This window comes from Polypterus senegalus, chromosome 3, assembly GCF_016835505.1.
Source record: "Polypterus senegalus isolate Bchr_013 chromosome 3, ASM1683550v1, whole genome shotgun sequence".
Classification (NCBI taxonomy): Eukaryota; Metazoa; Chordata; class Cladistia; order Polypteriformes; family Polypteridae; genus Polypterus; species Polypterus senegalus.
Window position 1 is genome coordinate 301,420,219 of NC_053156.1, and position 9,227 is coordinate 301,429,445.

At 39.4% G+C, this 9,227-nt stretch overlaps 1 long non-coding RNA gene across 1 annotated transcript; it reads left to right on the forward strand.

Moving 5' to 3' along the window:
- Nucleotides 1-1,122: 1,122 nt before the first annotated feature.
- LOC120526944 lies at nucleotides 1,123-7,724 on the forward strand. The gene is made up of 3 exons (XR_005633244.1): nucleotides 1,123-1,152; nucleotides 2,993-3,017; nucleotides 7,655-7,724. It is a non-coding gene; the product is annotated as an uncharacterized LOC120526944 (long non-coding RNA).
- Nucleotides 7,725-9,227: the final 1,503 nt, after the last annotated feature.

Here is a 9,227-nt window from a genome sequence, read left to right on the forward strand (position 1 = left end):
AGGCACCACTCGTTAAATGCTGAATACAGTTCCAACAGTGAAGTATGGTGATGGCAGCATCATGCTGTGGGGCTGATGAGTGGGGGACAAGCCCGGGTTAAGGGAAAGCTGAAACCAAGTACAGAGACATCATTAATGAAAAGCTGCTGCAGAATACTCTGGTCCTCAGACTGAGCTGAAGGTTAATCTTCCAACAGGACAATGACAATAAGCTTAATAGAAAGACATTACATTGGTGGCTTAGGGACACCTCTGAGAATGTCTTTGACTTGTCTATTTAGAGCCTGGGACTTTAACCCAATCAAACATCTCTGTAGAGACCTGAAAATAGCTGCCCACCAACAATCTTCATCCAACCAGACAGAGCTCGAGAGGATCAGCACAGAAGAGTGTCAGAATATCGTCAAATTCAGGAGTGAGAAGCTCATCATAGCAGACCCAAGAAGACTCCAGGCCAGAATTCCTGCTAAGGGTTCTTCAACTAAGTACTGAGTAAAGAGTTTAAATTCTGGCAACAATGAGCTTCTTCACATTTGTATTTTTAATAACTTTGCAAAAATGTGTTTTTCACTATTAGTCATTCTGGGGTATTGGGTGTTGCTTGATGAATAAAAAAATAATTTAGATAATTTTAGCACAAGGCTGCAACATAGCAAAATGTGAAAAAAAGTGGAGGGGTCTGAATACTTTCTGAATCGGCTGTACATGGGAAATGTATTGACCTGTTGTGATGATACTCCAGAGGTCCACATTTCATTTAATTTTCACGATGGCAGCTTCTCAAAGAATTTCATTGTTTTTTTTTTTTTAAAGGGGCAACTGTTGTCTTCACTGAGGAGGTGGGGACATCGATTCTGTTAGTGAGGTTTATAAAATACAAGCAAATATTGCAGCTTATTGATCACCACAAGTTTTTAAAATGCACGGACACCTACCATGCACTGCTCTCTTACAGATGTGAACGTCTCTCAGTCATCTGAGTGCCCATCAGGGATTCTTTATTTTTATTTCATTTCATTGTCAGTTTACTGTGATCGTCCTGTAAACTTATCATTGATATAGAAAACCGAAGTCCAATGCTTTACTGCTCTGATCAGTCACATATTATTATTCTCTTTCAGGGAGCTCCAGATAAGAAATTCTGTTTTACTGGTAAGATTTTCATACATTATAAAATATGAACCTTATAAAAATTTGAACTGTATCTCATTATTCAATATGGTTTGTTATGTAATGCGTTCCCTTGTGATTTTGTGACTACAGAAAACCACATACTGTACTTTCCATAATGTTTGGGACAAAGACACATTTTTCTTTGATTTCTCCCTCTGCTTCACAGTTTCAAATTACAAATCAAACAATTCAGACATCGTGATCAAAGTGCACATTGTAGACGTTCATTTTTGGGTATTTGCATACATTTCAGCCACAGCATGTAAAACTGACAAGACTTTCTCTTCATGGTCACTCCATTTCAGTGTAGCATAATATTGGGGACACAGCAATGACAGGTCTATTAAAGCCGTCATATTTAGGACTTTATCACATCAGGGTGTTCATTACTCATTTGCAATACCCAGTACTGATTCTGATCTCCCAGTCCATTACCACCACTTTATTCTGCACTGTCACACTTTCCTCATTTTTGATCTTACAATTCTTTAACTTTTTAAAATGAAATCTGCTACAAATCGAAAGTCTATTTGGCTTTCCATAATCAGTTTTCACAAGCTGATTCACTTTCTTTTCCAAAAATGTGTTACATCTTACCAAATCAGATATCATGGAAAAATCTACTATTCTCTTCCCTTCTCTGTTTCTCTCCCCAACTCTCCATCCCCTCAATCTCCCCTCTTCATCATCTCTCTTCCCTTTCCCACAATCCCGTTTAGATCACCACCTACAGCCACCTTTTCTATGTCTTGTACTATGCTAAGCTCTTCATCCATTTTTGCCCTGAAAATCTCTTTCTCCTCCTCACAGCCCACTTGAGACAAATATGCACAAATGACATGACATGGGGCAGAGTGCTGGCTCTGAGGTTAAGGATCTTGAGCAGACCCTTTACCTACAATTGCTTCAGAGGAGCTGTACACCGGCTGACCCTGTGCTCTGACCCAAAGGGGTATGTGAACACTAACAAATTCCTAATACAAGAAATTGTATAAGGTGAAATGAAGAAAAAAAAAACGACACTCATCACCCTGTCACTCCTATTCACACTGACAAGACTGTCTTTTAGTTCTTCGGACACTACCAGACATGCACCATCTCTTCTTTATTCATTTGCTCCACTGTAGAACAAATTCAATTTCCTCCCAGTTTTCCCATTCTATTCCCTTTCCATCTTGTTTCCTGCACACACGGCACTTCCTAGCTCCTCCTTGTGACCACTAGGGGGAGTTGTAGCCCCACAAGCCCAAGACATAATAAAAAGGTTTATTTGTATAAAATACCTTAAAAAAGGTTTGTTTGTAGTCAAAACACAACACAATTCTTCTCTCTCTTTCTTCTCCTCCACACCTCCCGGGGGAGCTTTGTCTGTTCTCCATACTGACTCTGACTTGCCTGGATGAAGTTGAGCGGCTCCATTTATCTTAAAACATGGAAGTTCAACAAATTACTCCATCTAGCTAACTATCTCTCACCCCTTCACCACCTAGCAGCTAATGTGTGGTGAGCACACTGGCTCAAAAATGGCTGCCGACACATCATCCAGGTGGATGCTGCACATTGGTGGTAGATGAAGTGGCTCTCCATTCACTATGTAAAGTACTTTGAGTAGTGAGGAAATGTTATATAAATGTTAAGAAATGTTATTAGTGCTTGATGAATTTCCCTGGTCTCATAATTATACTTTTTTTGACTACTTGAAAGTGAAGACGATTTCAGCAAGATATCTTTGATTTACTTGTATTTATTTTATTCCACAGCAAAATTGTGGACATTTTTTTTCAGAGTATGTCATTTTAATGCTTTACTTCTCTTACAGGTACCAACTGCAATACAGCGTGAAGGTAAGGCGCTCAGTGTGAGATACCATATGAGTCTGTTGTAGTCTTTGCTCTGTCTGTGTCCCAATAAACTTCAGTTAAATGATAAAAATGGACAAAAAGGACTGAGTTTTGTTCTCAACAACAAAACAAATGATTAAAAAATACATGTATAAATGCCAAACATGTAAATACCAAAACATTAACAGAATCAATGTAGGAAAGATAAGTCACCAATTCACATCATCATCACTACTGCATGATTCAAGCAGTTGTTCAGTTTCAATGTGTTCTAAAACTTGTTCCAGGCTTTTCATTTGTTATTGTGTTTGTGGTTGAAGACTTTGCTCTATTCATAAATATGGATGAATTATAATAGAGTACCATGAAGTGGTAGAATGCATAGAAAAATAATTTTTTGCAGCACATTTGATCCACTGTACCTAGAGTTTATTGTGCTTAACAATGAAAAGTGGATAATTACATGTAATTCCGAGTCTGATTTAGTCGTAACTGTTGTAATAAAAATCCCAACAAGCATAAAGAGTTGGGGCACCTGCAGGCAAACCACATATACTTGAAAAACAAATGCAATGTATAAACACATTAAGAACGGAAAAAAAAAAAAACCGTCAGCCTCAAGAGTGCTCCAAAATGGCGATACTTTCTAATTAAGTACAGGCCAGGCAAGAAGAGGTGGGTCCAGGTGGAATTGCACAGGAAGTGAAGCTAGAGGTGGTAGGGCTGTCAATCATCCAGTCTGTAGAGGAAGGAGGAGAAGAGCCGTTAGTACACAGTGCCAACCTGTGGATTGACAAGGAATTTCCGTCACCAGAGCCTTGAAGCTGTCCCTTAAGCACATGCGTGTGACACCGTATTTACAAAGAATTCCGAGTCCAAGTCATTCTCAGGGTTAACACCAAGGAGGTTAACTCAGGTTTTCTTTTCTTTTTTTCCTTATACTGCCCATTTCTTTTTTTAGTTTGTTGTTTCATGTTTCACTAATAAGTTTACTTTCTCTCTGCTAGTCGTTGGTTCACACTTCAAGTTGAAGATCTTGTTGAAGGTCCTGCTGGCAGGATGTTTTGCTCTATAAATGAAATAACTGTCTTCTGATGAGAACTGAGTGTCTTACAGTAGCTTCAGAAGATATTCAGACCCCTTTACTTTCTTCACATTTTATTGTTTTGTAAATTTCATTTATGATGGATACATTTGCACTTTTTTGACTATCAATATACACTCAATAACCCATAATGACATTAAAAATCATAAAAAATCAATAACTAAAACTTCTCATTTATAGAAGTATCCAAACCCTTAACCCCTTATCATTTGGGGTCATTTTTGCTAAATCGCTTGTAATTCGACCTCTCCAAATTCGAATCATTGCTGTTATTGAACTATCTGGAGTATAAACACATGTCTGGTCTCTTTGTAAAGGTAACATTCTCTAGTTTCACCCTTAGTAGTCAGAATCACTATAGGTGTGACTGATCAAAAGTTATGCACATTAGAACTCACAAAAAAACCGAATTTTTTTGTTCTCGCCTAAGTTTTTTAATGAAAATAAAGGAAAATAAAGCTGCAGTAGTTAGGTGGGGACAGAAACACACTATGTACCAACAGAATAACTTGTTGACTACTCACATTTCAAATTTGAAAAGAATACCTGTAAAAATGACATTTTTTACACCAGTTTTTATGTGGGCATGTCCAGGGGCTTTTTAGAGGGACCATTATCCACATTTTGGAACGTATGGAAAAGTGTAATAACTTTTGAATGCTTCAACCCACAGATATCAATGAGGGCTCTACTGAAAGCTTACACCTAAAGGAATCTATATCTACACACAGTGTCACTCTATTAGTTATGGAAATTCATGTTCCATAATAAAAACAATAAAAAATACACATTTCTATGTAAAAATAGTCAATACAAGTTATGGGCCAAAAATATATTTATATTTTTATTTTTACTTTTTTTATAAAATGCACACAAACTATATATATTTCTTTTACAAACTGTTACAACACAGCTCAGCGTTTTTCCATGTGCCACTTGATGGCAGCAATCACTAGCAAGCAGAAAGCACAAGGGCGTGGCACGTCGCTCTCTCCCATTATACGGCCTGGGTGCCGGTTGAATACTTTTGCAACGCGTCCATGCATCTATTATTTAATCGAGCATTTATTTATGTTTAAACTTCTACTTTTATTCATATTTAAACTGCGAAAAAACTTGGCGAAATCACAATAAACAACCACGCACCAACTCTGCAGACTGGCACAAATGCCCCTTCACGAGCTCCGATTGTTTTTTTACAAGTTAGTATGGCAAGTTACATATCAAAATGCTCGGCTGCTCATTGGCTGTAAGTTTTGAGTGTCAGTCACAGTGTCCAATCAAACTGGTAGATTCTACCAGAGTTTGAAGCAGACGTCATCAGCTAAGCTTTCTGTGACACTGGTTGCCTATACGAGGTGCCAGTCAACCCCAGACCCGTCGTAATTGGCCAATTTAGGTGTCTTTTGAAAGCTAACACTTCCGTGTTTCATGCGGTAGCATGGTTATCGCCGACAGAAACAAATTATGTCTAATATGAGCAATATAAATGAAAAAAAATTACGTAGGTGGTCTCAAGTTATGAAACGTTTTCTGGAGTTTTTGTCCCTTTGAGAATATATCGTGTGTTTTGGACCTAAATCGTTTTACTGGATTATATTCGCTGGAGCCTTACGGACACAATGGGATCAATACTGCTCGGAAATATTGATGTTTGACTTGCTGGGGGTCTTCAAAGGTAGGGACAGTCAACTCTTAAAAGTATGTACTTCTCTGTAAAAAAGGCTTTAGTGTCAGTGCTGTGGTTGTTGTGTGTCAAAATGGTTTATATCATCGGAAAGACGAGACTTTGAAGTTTCATTTGATGGGTAGGGTGTCAAGATGCATGGCAGATGGGCATGCACACATGGCTGTAACATTTTTGAACCGCTGTTATGTCCCGGGACCGGCACATGTGCGCGTTAAGAGGAATTTGTAGAAGCCTCTTTTAGAGGGTTCAAGTCATCTTGGGTGAGTCTCTAAAAGTTTGGCACACCTGGATTTGTGCAGTTTATCCCATTCATCCTGATAGATCCTCTCATGCTCGGTTAGACTGGATAGAAACCATCTGTAAACTGCCATCTTCAGATCTCTCCACTCACGTTCTGCAGGGTTTAAGTCTGGGCTTTGGACATGTCACTCAAGGACATTCACAGGCTTGTCCTGAAGCCACTCCAGCTTTTTTTTTGCCTGTAAGCTTCAAATGAGTGTAATGCTGAAAGGTGAAGCTTCACTCCAGTCTGGGGTGGCATGCATTCAGGAGCAGGTTTTCTTCAAGGACCTCTCTGTATTTGGCAGCATTCATCCTTACCTCAATTCTAACCTGTCTCCCTGTCTCTGCCTTTGAGAAGCATCCCCACAGCATGATGATACCACCACCATGTTTCAACATAGGGATGGTATTAGGCAAGTTCAAAGAGTTCAGTTTTTGTCTCATCAGTTGAGAGACTCTTATCCCCCAATCTCTTTGAGTCCTTTAATTATTATATGCCATTTACTCAAAAGTGACTTCTGTCAAACACCTGATTGATGAAATACTGCCAAGGTGGTCGTCCTTCTCATAGATTCTCACATCTCAGCAGATGACCGCTGGGTTTTTTGATTGCCTCTCTGTCTCTGACCCTTTATGAAAGGTCATTGAGTTTGGCGGGATGGCAGGCTTTTGGAAGAGTCCTGTTGGTCCTAAACTTCTTCTATTTCACATTTCATGAGGTCACTTTGAACACTGATAGCTTTAGAAATCGCTTGATAATTTTACCCTGATTTACACTTCACCACAATATGTTTCTGGAGGTCTACAGACAGATCCTTGGACTGCATGGCTTGGTTGTTGTCCTGCAGTGTGAATTGTGGGACCTTCTATACACAGAGACACACGTGTGCGTCTTTCTCAATGATGTACAGTCCATTCAGTTTGCCACACGTGGACTCCAATGAAGTTCTCAAAACATTTCAAGGATCACTTAAGCAAACAGGATAAACTTGACCATGACGTGGAGAGACACAGTAAAGTGTCTGAGTACTTCTAGGAATATATAAGAGATTTCAGTTTTCGATTTTTAAAAATTTACAAACTGTTCTGAAAAACATGTTCACACTTTGTCATGTTGGGTTATTGAGAGTACACTGATGTGAAAAAATGGCTTTTTATTCTTTGAAAATGAAAATCTACAACACCATACAGTGTGCAGACAGTGAAGGGGACTGAATACTTTCTCAATCCAGCGCATGTCACACAGAGTTGGAGCAGCTTAGCGATTAGCTAAACAAACAGGCTTGATGGACTGAATGGTCTCCTCTCCTTTGTTAAATTTCTTATGCTTACTGATGTTCTCTGCAATTTCAATTTTGTGTTAATCATTTCACCCATATCTACTTACGTTTGTCAAAAATCATCTCTTGTGTGTCATAACCCATCTTGGTTCCTTAGTTTCACTCTCTCTGCTGACAACTGGCCTTCTTGTCCATCTGATGTCCTGCACTCCTTTGACTGAATGTTTAATTATTACATTTCCTGTTAACTGCTCATTCATCTTTGTTTCTTTTTTCTCCTCAGATGAAATGACATCAAGCATCCACTGAAGACTTTAATCACTAAAAACAATGTGTAGTCAAATTAAATAAAGTAGTCATGCATACCTACTCCTTGTTGTCTTCAATTGCCATTCCAGATTGATAACATAGATTTGTCAGCTGCCATGATGACTCTCGTGGATTCTTTTGATTTCAGACAATTCCCTGTGAATATGGCTTGGAATAAACTGTGTTTATGTTCGTTAGTGAGATATTCAACCCTCGTAATGATGATGACGATGATGATAATGGCAGCAGAATCTGACAACTTCAAACCAAGATCTTGGCTGTCTTCTTCTTAGACTCAGTACGTTAGCTTTAGTGATAAGAAAAACAGCATATAATTTCACATACAGTATAGGCAAATCACCCCTAAAATTCATTTAGTATTTTTTCATTCATTTTCCACTGCTTATCTGAACTGGGGCACAGGGGTAACAGTCTTTGCACTGAGTACCAAACGTACTTTTCCCAGCCACACTTGCTAACTCTTCTAATCAGATGAATAAAAAGACGACCTGGTTAGCACCCCAACATTTATTGCCGCATTCCTGTGGTGTCATTCCCACACCTGGCCACACACTCTATTTCCATCGTATATCTTTCACTTTGGGGGTATGGCTCTCTCCCCTCTGTTTCTCCTCCTTTCATTCTTACAAGTTTAAGAAAATAAATAAATTATTATACAAAAAAATGGTGCTTTAGGTATATTTCTCCAAAAAGCTGGATTTTACAGAACATAACCAAGATGTTTTGTGATACTCAACCCTGGAATGAAGTCTCTTTCGTGACACGATCTGTCAGTTCTCATGGTGCCAAGTTTAGATGTCACATTCCCTAGCATTGCAAAGTCCTACTATTGTAACTATTGTGAGTGCCATGGACGACAGAAGGGCATCCCAACTGGATGACAGCATGGCCTCCTAGCAAGATGGAAGGTGCCAGGGGATGAACGAGCAGAAGCCAGAGGCCTGAAGCAGTTCCATCCTTCATACATTAGGTGGCAGAGGTCTGCTGAAGGAGTCCCAGCTTTGACACACGCAAGGAGGGGTTCATGGGAAATGGAATCTGGATGTGCACCACTGTCAAGCTCCCTGAGTGCTGCAAGGGGCACTGCTTGGGGAAGACTGTCCTGGTTCTTAGTCATTTGGGGTCACGTAAGCCATTCTGCGTGCAGAATTAAAGAAGCCTGCTGCCTTACCTTGAGGAGTCAGACCTGGGAGGCAGTGGGTGACACTCAACTGGAATTCCATTATTTGAAGGATTATTGGCTGTGCTTTATTGTTCAAGGTGCTTGGAGGCAAACTCTATTATTTGAGCCTGTGATTGTGTTGTGCATTATTGGCTCTGGTGTTTGGGGGTTTTGGCGGCGCACCCTACTGGATACACTATATATGTATAATCATGCCCTCATCCAAAGGTTTACTTTCAAAATTACTTTCCATCCCAGTTCTTGGAAAACATTAATTTGCCACCAGACACAAAGAAAGCTTACATTTTGTACACTGATTGGGCACAAAACTGTCTTAAACATGGAAGCAAAGCATGATCAGCTG